This window comes from Lemur catta, chromosome 10 (assembly GCF_020740605.2).
Source record: "Lemur catta isolate mLemCat1 chromosome 10, mLemCat1.pri, whole genome shotgun sequence".
NCBI classification, from domain to species: domain Eukaryota; kingdom Metazoa; phylum Chordata; class Mammalia; order Primates; family Lemuridae; genus Lemur; species Lemur catta.
In genome coordinates, this window is record NC_059137.1 from 50,300,681 (window position 1) to 50,320,090 (window position 19,410).

Here is a 19,410-nt window from a genome sequence, read left to right on the forward strand (position 1 = left end):
TTCTCTTATATGGGACTTCATTCACAAACTGCTTTTATTCTTGGCTTCCACATGACATTTTCTGAAGGATTTGGATAGGGAGTATGTAGATTTAGAATTTGACTCAATATCTATCATTCATTCTTTTTATACATACTATATGATAGGCACTGCACTAGTTCTCAATGATAAACAAAAGAGTTATAATCCTTGCCTTTAGGTGGCTACTAGTCTATAACCTAGAAACATATAACAATAAATTATAGTTAAGTGCTATGAAGAAACAAAACAGAAAACTAAGGACACTGCTAGTGTCTTTAATTTCTGTCTGGTAAATGCTGACTAGAGCCAATTTCACCCCATGTGTTCTCCTGATTTGTTCTATCAAATGTATCCTAGAAGCTAAGTACTGTTAAATGCCCTAACCTAGATCTACAACCAAGGTACTTTCCAACTTTTACTCAAGAAAAAATATGTAAGGCAGTCCTGAGGAAACTGACCATCTCTTCCCCATGAGGGAGATTTGGTAAATATTTTAATGTTTGAGAATGAGTTATCAGGACCTGTACCTCTTGCCGCTCCCAAAAATTAATTCACAATGGATAAGACTTAAAACTAAGGCATGAAATTATAAGAATTCTGTAAGAAAATGTTGGAAAAACTCTTATAGATATTGGCCTAGGCAAACAATGAAGACCCCAAAGGCAATCATAGCAACAACAAAAATAAATAAATGGGATCTGATCAAATTAAACAGCTTTTGCACAGCCAAGGAAACAATCAATAGATTGAACAGACAACCTGCAGAATGGGAGAAAATATTTGCATACTATACATCCAGCAAAGGGTTAATAACTAGAATTGATAAAGAACTCAATCAAAACAGCAAGATAAAACCAAACCACCTTATAAAAAAGTGGGCAAAAGACATGAACACAAGCTTTTGAAAAGAAGAAAAACTAATGAGCAGTAAACGTACAAAAAAATGCTCAACATCACTAATTATCAGGGAAATGCAAATCAAAACCACAATGAGATATCACTTAACTCCAGTGAGAATGGCTTTTATCAAAAAGTCCCAAAACAACAGATGCTGGCACGGATGTGGAGAGAAAGGAACATTTATACTCTGTTGGTGGGACTGAATACTAGTACAAACTCTGTGGAAAGCAGTATGGAGATACCTCAAAGAACTAAAAGTAGACCTACTATTTGATCCAGCAATCCCACTATTAGGCATTTACCCAAACGAAAAAAAGTCATTTTACCAAAAAGATATTTGCACTCGAATGTTTACTGCAGCAAAATTTACAATCGTAAAGATGTGGAATCAACCCAAATGCCCATCAATTGATGAGGAGATTAATAAAATATGGTATATGTATACCACGGAGTACTACTCAGCTATAAAAACAATGGGGAACTAATAGCTTTTGTAACAACCTGGATGGAACTGGAGACCCTTCTTCTAAGTGAAGTATCACAAGAATGGATAAACATCACATGTACTCACCATTTTTAAATTGGAACTAATCGATCAACATTTATATGCACATATGGAAGTAAAACTCAATGAAAATCAAGCAGGTGGTAGCAGGGAGTAGGGGATGTGTAAATTCACACCTAACGGGTACAATGCACACTATCTGGGTGATGGGCACACTTATAACATTGACTCAAACTGTACAAAAGCAACATACGTAACCAAAACGTTTGTACCCCTGGAATATTCTGAAATTAAAAAAAAATAACTGGCAAATTAAGAAAAAAGAATGAATTATCAGAAAAAATAAAACAGCCCTCATGGAAAATATTCTTCAGGCCCAATAATGAGAAATAAAGGATTTAGAAAAAATACCCGAAAGAACCATTTCCCTAATTACTCCCCAAACAATATATTTTTAGATACTCTCTGATCTTGATGTCTCCAAAGAATAAAATATTCAATATCTGCCTATTCAACAAATGTGATGCTAGTTGCAGCACATGTAAAGAAAATGCTTTTGGGTATTCAACTAGTTTAGGAGCAGTGCTCCAAGGGAAAGGAACAGGATGGGGTGTAGCTCTTCCCTTCCATTATGAGAATGATTCTGATCTATCATTTTTTTCCTGGACAATGACCACCCTATGACATTCAAAGACACTGTTCAGTTTTTCCCATATGTTTTCCAACACTGGACTAAAAATAATGAACCATTTAAAAATTTAGAAAATATTTTCAGTTAGGATAGTGGGATCTGAAAAATAGAGACACAGAAATTCGAGAAAATCCAGCCAAATGTGAGGGACATAGCCAGGGATACTGGATCAGGGTTTTCTCAAAAGCCTATGGAGGAAATGTTGATGGCAGAACTCTTTCCAGTTGTAACAGGTCAATCGGTAACCCAGTAACTAAACCCAGGTTTAGTTCCCCTCTATAACAATAATGCCATCTCCAATTTTTCTTTCTCCTTTTGAAAGCCAAAGGGTTTGAGAGTCAAAGTAGAGAAAATCTATCATTAAATGGAAGTGATCTGTTTCCAAAAACTTCGCCAAAATTTAATCTTAAATTCTGCTTAGGACTGACATAAGACATAATGTTGAATACAGAAATAAGTTCATTTATATTCTCACAATTTGATTATTCTGGTTCATACTTAAATATAGGTATCAATTTTAAAGAATTATTGTGTTTTTTAATAATTAATAACATAAATTTTGTTACCAGAATTGAAGTAAATGAGACCAGAGAGAAAATGTTAGTTGAACAGATCTATGTAAATTCTACAGGCAAGAACTCCCTAGAAAGTTGTCATGATCTTAGTGATATTTCTCCCTCCTGTGAATAGAATCAGTATTCTTTTTTTGGGAACATTATGCTTTTACCTGGAATACAAGTGAAAGAAATAAAAATTCTGTATGTTGTTCATGCATAGGACTAAATACATAGTTGATTAAAATATTGTAAGTTGTCAAGACAATCACATTAATTTCTAGGTCACTAACACAAATATTTGCCATACAAATACTTATTTACAAAGATAAATAGTTCAGATTAGTAACTCTTCTGAGTGTAGTAACAAGAGGTTTAAATTTAAAAATATGAATTTTCCTTTGTTATGATACTTGAGATCTTCAAGAGCACTAATTAAAAATTCAAAACCAACAACCAAAGAAAAAATATTAGCCAGAGATGTAATTATTTATGTAACAAAATTTCTTATAAAAATCCACTGAGTTACTGTATCACTCATTTACAAACTATTTCCTGACAAATGGAGTTATTAAAAGCCTCCAGTATGTTTCACAAAATGTCAGGCAAATGAAGGTAATATAGAGGACTTTTTACCAATACTTTTGCTAGTAGTTAGACTTCAGTAGCCTTTAGAGACCATTAAGTACCCTTTGGCTAATTGGCCAATGGTAGATTAATCCTCTTTTTATTCTAGCAACACTATTTTAACACCCTTATACTCTGTCAGCGTAGTGTCTGAATGACAAAATAATATTGGGCATGAATAATAAGCAGAAAAGTTAAATTAACATTTCATGTTTCACATGCCATACCTATGTGTCAGAAGAACTTTCTTTTTAAGTCACTGACATTCAACTTTTTTAAACAATCTCATGTTGACATCTTATTGAGGTGAATCTTCCTAATTACTGCTAATTGCCTATCAAGAAAAAAACTCTTTTCATGAAGTACAGTTGTCTGATACAGATGAACCCAGCTCCAGTGTGCACATTAAAGACAAAGCATGACACTTAAGGTGCTACTTTGTTATAAGGTCATACTAAATATGGTTTGCAATTAGTGAAGCAGTTTTTTATGGTACTGAAAATGCCAATCTGTCTTGATGTGTTCAAATTAGATTCTATCAGAGAAATATGGATATCTGCATATGGATAAGAGATATGCTACTCTCAATAACATTTACAAGGAGGTAAATTAATTCAATGACCTTAAACTTTGTAAGTTCTAGCTAATGTCCAATTAGATAATTATTTTGTAAAGATGTTTGATTATGATTTCTCAAAATGAAAATGAACACTATTATTTCAAACATCAAATTGTTCAAAATAGCTTACCAATACTTTTAATTCTCAAAATGCCCCAAAATACTGAAAAACAATTAACAGACACTTTAATTTGTAGCAATAGTTTTGTCATTATATACATTGATAGTAAATTTTAATTTATGTGATACCTGTATATTTCAAAATAAACTGAACAATAAAACCAATGCATTTTAACTGGATTTAAGTTAAACCATATCACTTAAATTTCTTCCCACAACTATAGGAAAAATAATGGATGGTAAAAATGTATTATATGTGAAATTTAGAAAACTAAATTGACTTTCAAGTATTCATAGAAAAAAAATCAGTATTTGGCTAGTCATAGCAAGAAGAACTTAACCATTGGTTTATTTCAAATTTCTGTTCAAGTAAGCAGAAGAAAAGCCCTTTTCAAACCTAAACACCAGATACTAAATACAGAGACAAATACTTGAAACCAAAAGTATATCCAAGATAATTAATCATCACTACTAAAATAATTTCTCAATGTTCATACAATAACATTATGAGTTCAGTTGCAACCCTTCTAAAGACTTGACCTGCAGACACATTTATTTATTTATTTATTATTTTTTTTTCACTCACTGCGATGATTATTTTTATTCTTATTCCAGCATATTGTGGGGGTACAAAAGTTTAGATTACGTATATTGCCCTTGTCCCCCCATCCCCCCGAGTCAGAGCTTCAAACATGTCCATCCCCTAGACAGTGCGCATCGCACTCATTATGTATTTATACACCCATCCCCTCCCCCACCCACATCTGCCCAACACCCGATCAATGTCATCCCTAAATGTGCTCTTAGGTGATGATCAGTGAAACCAATTTGATGGTGAGTACATGTGGTGCTTATTTTTCCATTCTTGGGATACTTCACTTAGTAGAATGGGTTCCAACTCTGTCTAGGAAAATACAAGAGGTACTATATCACCATTGTTTCTTATCGCTGAGTAGTACTCCATGGTATACATATACCACATTTTATTAATCCACTCATGCCTTGATAGGCACTTGGGTAGTTTCCACATCTTTGCAATTGTGAATTGTGCTGCTATAAACATCGGGTGCAGATATCTTTGTTATAGAATGTCTTTTGTTCTTTTGGGTAGAAAATAATGGGACACATGTTTACTAATGGACCATGAGGTTGCAGTGCATATCCATCCTGACTCCTGTGCCAATAGGAATGAAAAAGGATGGCAGTGCCATCTGATGTCCAAAGAAGAAAGTGGGCAAGGTCTTTCTGAACCCTTCCTTTTCACCCTCCTTCCCCTGCTTTCTCTTGCTTAAACTCAGCTAATTCAATGCAGAAATATCTATTCCTCACATGTACTGTATACACACACCCTCTTTAATTCTATTCTTCCTCTATCCCTTTTGTCAGTATGTTTTTTAGATACTGAAGTTGGGTGGGACAAGAAAAAAGAATTCACCCCAATTAAATTACTCAACCAAGAAAAAAGAAAAAAAAATAAACATGCCAAATCAACAAAAATAATACCTGGTGTTTCAAGGAGATGTTAGCACTGTATCTGTATCTAAGTAAAGAACAGCCACAAATTTTCAACTAATTAAACTTGGTTTTCCTAAACTTTCCTAAACTTGGTTTTCCTAAACTTTCCTAAACTTGGTTTTCCTAAAAATCAGATTTCAATACATTTGATTGTTTTTCTGTCCTAGTCGGGTGCTATTACAATAGTATTACTTCCTATTGTATTGTATTTGATTGCTCAAAAAGGCCTCTGTGGACTAGCCTAAAGAAATAAATGCCCATTTATGCTATTGTTACCAAATGGCAGTGAAAGTCTAGACAATTAAGTTGCTCATAATAGTTAATTCCCATAGAGACTTCAAAAGAAAGTCATCAATATTCCTTAGAATAATTTTTGACTTCTAAAACTTTATAATAGACCATGATATATTTATGAAATGTATATAAAATAAAGTACTTTTCAATTAATAAGCTTTTGAAAAGCATGTATATGAACATTAACTTTATTTAAATTATACTTGAATCATTTCTTAGGAATAATGCGTTATCACACTAATCTAAATTAAATATTACCAACTTTGGGGGTTATAAACAAAAAGCTAAAGATCATCATTTGTAGCCCCAACTTTATATATTCAAACTAGTGAAATGATATATATTTTTTAAATATATCCTAAATATGAATAGCATCTTAATACTTATAAACTGAAATGTTTTAGTGATAGGGTCAATAGTTAACTGTATGTCTTTCCTTGGTTGTACTGTATCTAAGCCCTGCAAATAAATTACTTGGATGAAAGCCAGTCAGGGAATTTCAAAAACCCTACAACTCATTACAAATTTAACAGTAGCAATACTAAGTATTCATATGATGTTGATCATTTATAAATATACCATACTAAGATTCTCAAGAGAAACAACTTAATGTTTTTCTCTGTTCCCTGTATAAGTTTCATAAGATTCAAGAGAGGAAAAAAATGAACAGTTTCTTAAAGGAAATTTTTACAATCTTTGGATTTGATAAACTAAAAAGTTACTGATACCATTTAAAATGGTATGTTTTTCATTAAGAACTAAGTATGTGACAATTACAAAAAAAAATGTCTTTCGGCATAGAGCTGAAATTTCTTTTATAGGAGGAAAAAAAGAGATTTACAAAGCTTGGACTTATACTATATTATGCAAAGTATTTCTCATAGATTTCATTGAAAAGCTATTTTTTCCAACACATAAAGGTTCCCCATAGGAACTTCTTCCATCATCCTTCAATTCATTTTCTATTTAGAATTATTTTCTGTTTATTGTATTCTTTCAAGTACTAAGGCTTGACCTAACAGAGTAGTCACTCAATAAATAAAACCAAATAAATATCTCTTAGTTATACTACATAAAGTACTATGATTCATATAGATCTTTAGGGAAAGGATAGTCTGGGAGTACTTTTTGTTTTTATTAATCAAGCTAGTTTCTCTGCTTTGCTTCTAAATCAGTGGTTCTCAAAGTGTACATACTATCCAGATATGTATTTTGGAAATTTGTGGGGGCACTTTTGAGTGCCATAATGATTGGCACTGAAGTGGCTGACAGCAAAGAATACTAGATGTACTTCAATGTGTAGATCCATCCTGCCCAATAGAAACTGCCCTGTATGCTGTATGACTGATATTCCTGCCAATTATTCATGTAGGTGAAAATATGCATTTAATAAAATAAACCTAAATCCTAACTCAAAATTATATATAGACAAAATATTTTTATCCCTGTGGCCCCAATAATTCAACTACCTTGTAAATCAGGGAAAGAGTGAAAGATGAGAATGAGTAGTAATCCTTTTCTTCTCTAGGGCCTAAGCTATAAGAATGTAGGCTTACCACATGATCAGTACTCATGGCCAGGGCTGCACTGAGAAAGCTGTGTCTGGGATGAAGACATGTGAGATAGACAAGCATTAAAAACATTAGAGTGTCTGGTTCCCATTATCTCTACCCTTCCCAAGTCTATTCTCTACAGTTCATCCTTTGATTTTGTGAGGTTTTTTTCTTCTTATATTAGTTAGAGTTCAGTTTCCACTACTTGCTATCAAGAGAGACCTGCTAGTACAGGCTTCTAAGTGAAATCCAATAATCTCTTCTCAATTTTCTATTTTCAGTTTCTCTATGGCCTCTGACATTGCTGATCAAATTTTCTCTTTTTCTTGTTAAAAATTTTCTCTTCCTTGTTTCTTTATTACTTAGTCTTGTTTTCCTCTAGCTCCTCTGTACACTTCTTTTTGTACTCCTCCTCTGACTTCTCTTCTGCCAATATAGCAGATACCCCCTCAAACTTATTATCTTGCTGCAAAGATTTGTTCCACTGCCAGCATTCGTTCTCTGGGATAATGACATTGGTAGATTTCCTGCTTAGATTTTAACAAAATATTTCAAATATACCATAGGCATATAAAAAATACAATGAATGCCTATGTATCAACCATTCGAGACAATGTATTACCAATACAGTTGAAAGCTATGAACCTCTCTTCTGACCCATGAGAAATAATCACTCTCCTGAATGGATCTGGTGTTTTTTTTCCCTTACATTTATTTATACTTTTAGTGTATAAATGTATGTGCATGTGTATGTATTTCTAAAACACATATAGCAATTTAAAGACATTCTTTTTTCACATTTTAACATCCCTGAAACCGGGATACTTGTTCCGTTCCTAGATACCACATAATTCCTGCTACACTTAAATAATATTTCTTCGAGTTGTATAATATATTCTGTGGATTGCTGGTGAATATGAATCCCATTGTCTTAGCATATATTGATTTTATATCCAGGAATCTTACTGAAATCTATTACTAATTATAGTAATTTGTTTCGAGATTCTGTGGAGACAAGTATAGCGTCTGGAACTAATGATGGTTTTGTTTCATCATTTCTAATAGCTTTGACTTTTACTTCTTTCTCTCAGAGAATGTGCTAACTAGGCCTTTGAGGGCAACATCAAAGACAAATAATGATAGCATGCATAAAATGTCTTCTTCCCGATTTTAAAAGGAATGCTTCTAACTTCCATCATTATGAATCATGGTTGTTTTGGTTTTTGGTGGACACTTTTTAACAGAATAAGAAAGTTCTCTGCTATTCCTAGTTTGCTACGTTATTTTTATGAGAGACAGGGACTTGCTCTGTCACCCAGACTGGAGTGCATGGCACAATCACAGCTCACTGCAACCTCCAACTCCCAAGCTGAAGAAATCCTCCTGGCTCAGCCTCCCCAGTAGCCAGGACTATAGGTGTGCACCACCATGCCTGGCTAATTTTTTTTTTTTTTGTAGATGGGTGCAAAGAGAATTTTGATCATGAACAGGTATTTCATTTTATCAAAATACTTTCTGCATTTTTTTATTGTGGTAAAAAATACATAAGATCTACCTTCTTAAAAAATGTTTAAATGTACATACAGTATATAAAGTTCCCTCTTAGCACGACTTATGGTGCAGCCCATAAGTTTAGATATATTGAGTTTTCGTTTTCATTTGTCTCAATGTATTTGCTAATTTCCTTTGTGAGTTCTTCTTTGACCCATTGGTTAACAGTGGTTTCATTTCTACACATTTGTGGATTTTTCAATTTTCCTTCTGCTAGTGATTTCTAGTTTCATTCTACTGTGATCAGAAAAGATACTTTGATTTCAGCCTTCTTGAATTTAAGACTTGTTTTGTGGCCTAACATGTAATCTATCCTAGAAAATAAAATATTTCATGTGGCCTTGAGAAGAATGTATATTCTCTGTTGTCGGGTGGAATATTCTGTGTACATCTGTTAGGTCTAGTTGGTCCATAGTTTTGTTCAAGTCTTCTACTTCTATATTAATTTTGTCTGGTTGTTTTATCCATTAAGGAATGTGGGGTATTAAAGTCTCCTATTATTGTGTTGCTGTCTATTTCTTCCTTAATTCTGTCAAAGTTTTCTTCATATACATATAGAAGTGGTGAGGTTTGGTGCATAAATATTTATAACTGTTTTATCTTCCTGGCGAACTGATCCTTCTGTCAGGTAAGTGTTCTTTTTTTCTTATAATAATTTTTGATTTAAAATCTATTTTGTCTGATATTGGTATAGCCACTTTTGCTCTCTTTTGCTTACCATTTGCATAGAATATCATTTTCCATCCCTTCACTTTCAGAATGTGTCCTTAAATCTAAAATGAGTTTCTTGTAGACAGTATATTTAGATCTTATTTTTTTTTAAATCCATTCAGCAACTCTAGGTCTTTTGATTGTAGTTTAATCCATTTATATTTAAAGTAATTATTTATGGTGAAGGACTTCACAGTTGCCATTTTGTTAATTGTTTTTCTGTCTATCTTGAGGCTCTTTTGTCCCTCTTTTCCTCTGTTGCTATCTTCCTTTGCATTTCACTGACGTTTTGTCGTGGCATGCTTTGATTCCTTTCTCATTTTCTTTGTGTATCTTCTATAGGTATTTCCTTCATTATTACCATGTCACTTACATAAACATAGTTATAACAATCTATTTTAAGCTGATAACAACTTCCATCACATACAAAAACTCTACACTTTTACTTCTCCCAAATATACTTTGTTATTGATGTCACAGATTACATCTTTTTATATTATGTATTCATTAATATATTTTTATAGTTATAATTATTTTTTATACTTTTGTCTTTTAACTTCTGTACCAGAATGAAAAGTGATTACACAACACTATTACGGTGTTACAGTCTCCTATATTTCTCTCTCTATTAATATTTACCTTTACTAGTGACCTTTACACTTTCACATGCTTTTGTATTGCTGTCTAGCATGTTGTTGTTTCAACTTAAAGAACTTAGTTTAGTAATTTCTGTAAGACAGGTCTAGTGGTGATGAACTCCCTCCACTTTTGTTTATCTGGGAAACATGCCCATTTTACAAACACTCCTTTCCCACTCTGGGCTATAGGCAACCACCAAATCTACTTTCTGTCTATAGATTTCACCTTTTCTGGACATTTTATGTAAATGGAATCATACTATATGGTCTTTTGTGACAAGCTTCATCCACTTGGCAAAATGGTTTCAAGGTTCATCCATGTTGTAACATGTGTCAATACTTCATTCCTATTTATGGCTGAACAATAACCCATTGTATGGATACACCACATTTTTTTCTCCATTCACCAGACTCTTAGGTTGTTTCTACTTTTGAGCTATTTGAATAATGCTTCTGTGAATTAATGTGTGAGTTTTAGTGTGAACTTATGTTTTCAGTTCTCTGGGTTGTATATCTAACAGTGCAATTACTTGGTCATATGGTAACTCTATGTTTTACTTTTTGAGGATTGGTCATACCATTTTCCAAAATAGCTGCACCATTTTACATTTCCACAAGCAGTGTATGATGGTTCCCATTTCTCTATATCCTTATCAACACTTGTTAATATTTATCAATTTATTGGTCTTAATGACCCAGCCTTTGGTTTCTTTGATCACATCTACTGCATTTTGGCTTTCTACATATCACCTTTTGCTTTTATTTTAATATCTCTTTCTATTTTCTTTGAGTATCTTAGTCAGCTGATATAACTAATTACCATAGACTGGGTGGTTTAAACAACAAACACTTATCTCTCACAGATCTGGAACCTGGGAAGCCCAAGATCAAGATGCCAGTATATCTGATGTCTGGTGAGGGTACTCTTCCTGGTTTGCACATGGCCTTCTCATGTATCCTCACATGGTGGAGAGAAGAGAGAGATCCTGTGTCTCCTTTTTTAATAAGGGCATTAATCCCATCATGGGGGCTCTACCCTCATGACCTAATCTAACCCTAATTACCTCTCAAAGGCCCCAACTTTGATATGATCACACAGGGTGTTATGAATTTTGGGGGGACATAAATCCGGTCTATAACACTAGATTTATTCAGTTTCTCATTCTTAAACTGGATGTTTAGCTCTTTAATTTTCAACTTTCTTCTAGTCTTAATGTAAGTATTTAATGACATAAATTTCCATCTGAGCACCACCTTAGCTTCATCCTACAAGTTTCAATACATATTATTTTATTGCCATTAAATTCAAAGTATTTTCTCATTTTCATTTTAATTTCTTCTTTGATCCATTAGTTATTTAGAAACGCCTATATAAATTTGCATCAGATATTTTTAAATAAACTATTAAAATTGATTTCTAATTTCACATGTGTTAGACAATATTGTTTATATGATGCTAATTCTTTAAATTTTAGATTTTTGTGGCCTAATTCTGTAAAACTTTTTGATATTTAGAGCATAACTTTTTATTGCTCTGTTCAAATAATGTATATCCTTAATATTTGTCAGCTGTATCTTAAAAGTACTGAAATTATCAATGTTTGCATTATTTATTTTGAGCCTCAGTTATTAGGTATTCACATTTAAGAGGCTCTCTGTTCCCCTTTACAATGAAGCTCCTTGAAATAACACTCAACTATGTGCATATTTAATTATATCCTCCAATTCCTCTCTTTCTCATTTCTCAAGTCCTCTTGTGAACTCATTTTATTGAGTAGCATTTGACATAGTTGATCTTATCATGTGGCATCTTAGATATTCTTTTTTCTTGGTTTATCTTTTACTTAACTGTCCTCTCCTTTCTCATCTGCCCAACTTCCAAATGTTGAAGGGCCAGGGCTCAGATCTCGGACTCCATCTCTTTTCTATCTACCCTGATTCCCTTGGTGATTTTATTCAGCCTCATGTTGTTAAATACCACCTGAGTACTCATGACTCCAAAATTCATACATTTAGCCCAGCCTTCTCCCCTAAATTTTAAACTCATATATCCTACTACTCATTTGATATCTCTACTTCAGTGACAAATTACCACTTGGCTACATGATAAGCTGTCTTTGATTTTAGCCCCTGGAGATTTACATTTCTTTCTTTCTTTTTTTTTGCAAGTTCTAGTGTGCATGTATCAGGATATTTGTCCTATTTCATTCAGTTTTCCTGGTATTTTTCTCCCATAATATTTAGTGTATTATCACAAACATAATTCTTTTATCATCAACTTTATAGTCACTTTAATTAAAAAACAACCTAGAAAATATCTTAAATACCTCCCTTTTCTTTATCTTCCCATATGAGATCAGCTATCAAACTCTGTTATAACCAATCTTTTTTTTTTAACTCTTTTTACTTCTATTAATATTGTCTTGATCTCTTTATCATATCTTGCCTTGATATTTAAACAATCTCTTATATATGATAATTGCTTCCATTCAATCTCTAACCTCTCAAGCTTTGGTCTTAGTCCTCACTCTATGTCACAATCAGCTGAGAGGTTTTAAAACCTACCAAGGTACAGGGCCCACCCTCAGATATTTGCTAAATGGTCTAGGTTGAATCCTGGGTACAGGTATTTTTTAAAGCTCCCCAAGTGAGGATAAAGCTCAGCCAGGGTTGAGAACCATAGTCATACCAGATTACTCACTATTCTTAACAAACTGCTTTCTCATCTAGATGTCTTTTCAAGCTTTCCTTTCTTTTCATGGCTTTGTTTAATGAACACAACTTTCATCATCATGCCAAACCTGAAGGATAAGCCTAAATGCCACCTCTTTCAAAAGCCTTACTAAAGAATGACAGCAATGACTGGCTCTCTCCCTCCACTACATGTTCATGGCATATGTATGGTGTATATATTTATTTATATCTCATAATTTCCTTGTATTGTGATACACACAACCAACTCTCTTATTACAGAGGATAAGGATCATATTTAATTCATTGTTGACTATCCCATTATTATAGTGCTTTACATGCATTAGGTACACTAAAGTAAATTGAATTGTAACAAATATAAATACATCTATCCATGTGAAAACCAATATTCTAGTCATTTGAAACTAAATTCTTAAATATATGCATAAATATCATAATAATCCAATAATGAGAAAATGTTATAATTTATCACTACTAGGCATGTTGATATTTTAATGAGACATACCTACCTGAAAGTATATTAATCCAAAGAATGAGAACACTATCAGAAAAGTTAAGACTGTGCAATATATTATAACATTGCTTCATTTATAAACAGAAAAGAAATTTCTAACTGATGCTATTCAGGTCACATATTCTTATCTTTATATTTTCTGTGGTTAAGATCAGAAGTGAATCTGAAAACAGAGTATAAGAAGTATGATTTTATAGTACACAATTTTCTAAGTGATAATAATAGTTCCTTACAAAGTCTAATACAGGACACAGACATTCTGTTAACAAATATCACTTGGTTCATCCAGAAGATAGGACGTAGGAATAGACAGTCACGTCCAATTCCACATGGATTCTCAGCTCAGATCCTGGGTTTTGCACAGTTTACCTTGCGAACATGATCCGAGTGACATTTCACAAATTCCTGGATAAATGTTGCTACACTCTGCTAGGAGAGAGACAGGCTATGTCATGCACAGATCAATAACTGCACTGTGTTTCATCAGCCTCAAAATCAAAAGTGCTTCATCTGGCAAAAGCCATGGCCCTAGAGAATCTGACATATATAAACTGAATACCCTACAAGGAATGTGTACTACATAAGCTATTGGGGTAAGGTAAAAGAAAACTCTGGAGATTAGCAATGAAGTACAATGAGAGAGTGGTTTTCTACTTCATTATTACTAGAGGTGTGAACACAGATCACAAAAATGGAAAAGAGGCTATTTAAAATTCTATAATTCCTGACAGAAAAAAATGGCTTCAGTACAGTCTAACACTTTCAATCTATTGGATAAGGGCTCTGTAAATAAATATAAACCAAAGACAAATATAAGTATAGGATATAACAACAATCACATAAATCTAAATACATGAAAATTTTTTATGCAGCTCTAGAAAATAAGGCCCTTTTAGAATTAAAGTATTTGTTAAAGGTCTCTGTGGATTTAGTAGTTTGCATGCTCAATGTTTATATGCTAGATTAACCTAAAAACCCAAGGCATTTGTTGAATGAGCTATGCTCTGCTGTTTTTAATTCCAGATTCTGACACCTGACAAAAGTCTTTTATTTGAGGCTTAATTAATCTAATTTAAGATTAATTGGCTAATGTAATTGGACAACAGATGAAGCAAACATGAAAATACACATCCTAAAAAGGAAACTGCTTTGTTTAAGATTGTTATTGCCAAAAAAGTTTCTGAGAACAAAATATGCTGTGGTTGAATTTGGCTGTATCAGACTCAGAGGGTAGGGGAATCAAGAATTGATCAAGAAATCAGAGAATATAATTATGTTTAATCACAAAATAAAAAGCAGTATATATTTACGACATTATGCTTAAAGATTATATTTGAGTTCTGAGATCACTTAGACACACCCCAGTTGAGTACCTAAGGTAGAGGCAGATCAAAATCTATCAGGCATCAATGGTCTAGAGTCAAAGTCTGGTTCTCCAGGCCATAGTCTGTAAAGCCTCTCTTCTCTAACTTTTAAATTATTGTTATGTTTCCTTCTGTGAACACAAAACACAGGGGCTAGTAAGATAGCAGTGTTATTAATATAGAGAAATAGCCTTTTATGGACACTAAAAGGAGTACCCTCTTCCTTTAGAAAATATATAGGGCCATTGTGCAAATCAGGATTAGGAAAAGTATAAGCTACACGTTACCAGAAAAGTAACACAAATAAGGGAAGTAGACCTAGTAGGATTTGTGACAAACAGGAAATGGTATGCCTCATTATCATTGAAAATGTCATACCACTAACATTACTGACCTTTATATCAAACCCATACCCCCTCCAACATTTAGAGGATACTATATAATCTATTAATTGGTTTGTCAACTTTTTTCATTCAGTTCCTTCAATGACATCAATGCCTTTAATTCCTCGCTGTGGATGAAACCAGTCAATAAATCAATCTTCATTCATTTATTGTGAATGTACTGTGACCTCAGTTGTGCTAGATTCTATGAACGTATAAAAAATGTTTAATATATGGTTTTTGATCTTGAGGAGTTTATTAGCTATTAGATGCAATAGAATTAACAAATGGTAAACTTAAAACTATTAAAGTAAAATTGTATAAGAAGGCAGCTTAGAAAAGTAGAAAGATTATGGAGTTAGGATCAACAGATAGATGTAGGTTATAAGCCTGGAGCTACCACTTTATTAGCCTAATCTTGGACAATTTATTTCAACTCTTTAAGCCTTAATAACATCATAGATAATATGAGAATAATATCTTCTTTATAAGGTTATTACAAAGGGCCAATAGAAAAACAAAAACAAAATGCCTAGAAAGTAGGTCCAATCATCAGTGAATAAATGCAGCTGATATTATTCTGTGAAAGGCATAGGTGCTAAGAGCATAAGTTCTGGAATTAGACTGCCGTAAGTGTGAATCCCAGTTCTACCACTTATGAACTCTGTGACTCTGGGCATGTTATCCTCTCTTCCTCAGTTTCCCCATTTGTACAATAAGATCAGATATAGTCTCTATCTCATTAAGTAAACATTTGGGTTAATAAGTAAATACACATAAATCACTTATAACAGTACCTGGCATTTAAGTCTACAAAAAGTATTGGCTAATATTAGTCCTATTAAGAACACATAAGATAATATTTGAAAGCATGAATGTATCAGATTATACTAATAATAAGAAGAGAGTTTTATAGAAGAAAGAATACTATATTATGAAACTGTGGTTTTATGTAAGGAAACGGAAGATTATAAGAGTAAGTTGGTTGAACAGACCATGCATGGTCCTGAAAAATTTGCTGAGTTTTAAATGGACATAAGTGGAAACCAACTGTAGGTTCCTGAAGTACATGATGAAATCCACATTCTACCAAAATTATTCTGGCAGTAGTACATGGGAAGAAATAAAGAAGACAGGAGAGAAATCAGCTAGAAGAATATTATAGTTCTTAAGAATAAGGACTTAAATATCTGGTGGCAGTATATATGAAAATAAAAAAAGAAACAATGGGACTTGATTGTAGATTTGATTTAAGGATCAAAAACAGACAAGGGTCAAAGATGATTCTGAAGTACTAGTTTGGAAGAGAATATGGCTTGGGAAAATGTGTTTGGTTTGGTTTGTAACATGATGAATTTGTGGTGATAGTGAACCAAATGATAGGGAACTATATCTTCTATAGTGAATCAAAATGTGTGGATGAACATGTAATTTTAGGAGGTCATCTGCGAAGGAAGTGAAAATTGCAGGCATGGGAACAGTTGTCCTCATAATTGATCAAAAAGAACAGATGTTTATGACAGAATTTTGAAGAACATTTATACATACATATAAATGCAATTTAAAAAGAGCCACCAGTTAAAGGGCAGAAAAAATTCAGAGATACAGTATAACAGTGAACAAAGTTCATTCACTTTTAGGAAATTAATTGAGAAAATATGTGAAAAATTATGGTGTGGGCCCTACAGAACATACAAAATAAGGCAAAAAATAGTTCCTATTTTAAAAGTGTTTGTAATGTAAAAGGTAAACAAATATCATACGAGGAGGCTAGACCACCATTTGGATAAGAGTAGGGAAATACATTTATTTCTTTCTCTTATATCCCAAGCCTAGAGGCATAGCCACATTCTAATGTAAGAGTTTGGAAATAGTGACTGGGTAGAACTAGGCTGGGGACTTGCCCATAAAAAAGGAGTCACCCTTTGACTATTCTCATTATCTTTCATAGTCCAAGGTCCACCTCGACTTCATATTTCACAAATTCCTGGATAAATGTTGCTACACTCTGCTAGGAGAGAGACAGGCTATGTCTTCTCCTATCATTTTTTTAACCATGGTCTTAATAGCCATTGTGATATTATCTTTAAATAAAAATTTAAAAGGTAATACTTTTGGAGGGGTAGTTTTGCCTATCCATACTATTGGAATGCAAAACTAGCATAAAAATAAATATATCAAACGAACAAAGGTCCAGAAAGCATTACAGGGACTGTGAAGAATTTCTAGAAACCATAAAGTAGATGAAACCAGAATGAGCCTTTCTTTTCAAAGAGATCTCTTAGAAACACACAAACAAAATCATTGAACATTCCCAGTAGAAGTCTAGGCACTAAACTCTAGAACTGAGGCATAAGGGGGAGAGAAATAAGCCATGGGTAATTAATTATTTAAAGATAATTTCTCCAGTATCTTATGCTCTGATAGAAAAATATTCTCTTCGGAAAAAAGGTATTTTTCTTAATAACTTGTTTTTGTAGAAATCAAAATTTAAGAAATAGACTATTTTCAAAAACCAACTTATAAAAACTAAAGACAAAAAATGCCTTGAAAGTAGCCAGAGAGATATGATGCATTACTGATAGGAATATGCCAATTTAAATGACAGTGAATTTCTCAGCTGAAACTATGGAGGCCAAAAAGGAAGTAGCACGATGTTTTTCCAAAAAAACCCACAAAACACCCATTTTTCAAAAAAGAGAACTACTGACTGCAAATTCTATATCCTTCAAGAATGAAGAGAAACTTTATACACACTTAGTCTATTAAGTGTGTGATAGCATTTCGTCTAAAAAACCAATGGAATACCGTAATTTAAAAATACTTTATTGCTAGAAACTGCTGATAGGATATGGGAAGTGAGCACATGCTGCTGGAAAAAAAGGCATCAATAGACTTGCTTGACACAAGGTTGCCACAAACCTTCAATTTGTAAAAACCACAATATATGAGAAATGCAATAATACAAGGTATGCCTGTGTTTAGAACATTCCATTCAACACCAGCAGAAATCACAGTTTTGGTCAAGTTCTCATGAAATACTCATCAAAATATACCATATCCTGGACCATACAACAAACCTCAATAAACTTGAAATCATACAAAGTATGGTCTCTAACCAAAATGGAATCAAACTAAAATTTGATAATAAAAAAAATAGGAAAATATCCAAACACTTGGAAATTAAACAATACATTATTTGATTCACAAGTCAAAGAGGAAGTCTCAGAGGAAATTAAAAAAAATACAGCTTAATGAAATGGAAATATAGTATATAAAAACAATATGTGATGCAATTAAAGCAGTGATGGAAGGAAAATTTATACTACTAAATAGTTACATGAAAAAAATGATTCTAAGATGTTACAGCAAGAAGCTAGAAAAAGAAGAACAAAATAAATCCAAAGCAAGCAGGGAAAAAAGGAACCAATAAAGAGCAGAAATATTAATAAATGAAATGGACAACAGAAAAACAAAAGAGAAAATCAGTTTAACAAAAGCTGGCTCTTGAAAAAAATCAATAAAATTGATAAGCTTCTAGTAAAACTAAGAAAATAAAAGAAGAGACAAATCAGTAATATCAGAAGTGAAACAGGGTATCACTACAGATCCTGCAGTCATTAAAAATATAGTAAGAAAACAATATGACCAAGTAAAGTTTATCCCAGGAATATATGACTGGATCAACACTAGGAAATCTTATTAATGTAATTCACTAATCAACAGATTAAATTAGGGGGAAAAACCCCCTCATGATCATCTCAATAAATGTCAAAAAAATTATTTGGCTAAATTTAACAATTCTTCTTTTTTTTTTTTTTTTCTTTTTTGAGAAAGACTCTTGCTCTGTAGCCCCGAATAGAGTGCAGTGGCATCATCATAGCTCACAGCAACCTCAAACTCCTGAGCTCAAGGAATCCTATTGCCTCAGCTTTCCAGAGTGCTAGGATTAAAGGCATGAGCCACTGGCCAATTTAACAATTATTCTTAATTAAAAACTCATAGAAAGCTAAGGATAAAAGGAAATTTCCTTAACTTGATACATTAACTATCAAAATATACAATGAATATCATACTTAAAGGTTAATCTGAAAGACAGTAACCCCAAGACAACTGCTTTATAAGCCAATATATTTAT

At 32.9% G+C, this 19,410-nt stretch overlaps 1 protein-coding gene and 1 long non-coding RNA gene across 2 annotated transcripts in view; both read right to left on the bottom strand.

Moving 5' to 3' along the window:
• CNTLN (centlein) overlaps positions 1-19,410 on the bottom strand; it is a 284,413-nt gene that overhangs the window by 62,362 nt on the left and 202,641 nt on the right. The window lies entirely within an intron of this gene.
• Positions 13,576-17,173, bottom strand: LOC123646060. The gene is made up of 2 exons (XR_006737782.1): positions 16,907-17,173; positions 13,576-14,844 (listed from the first exon to the last, which is right to left on the bottom strand). It is a non-coding gene; the product is annotated as an uncharacterized LOC123646060 (long non-coding RNA).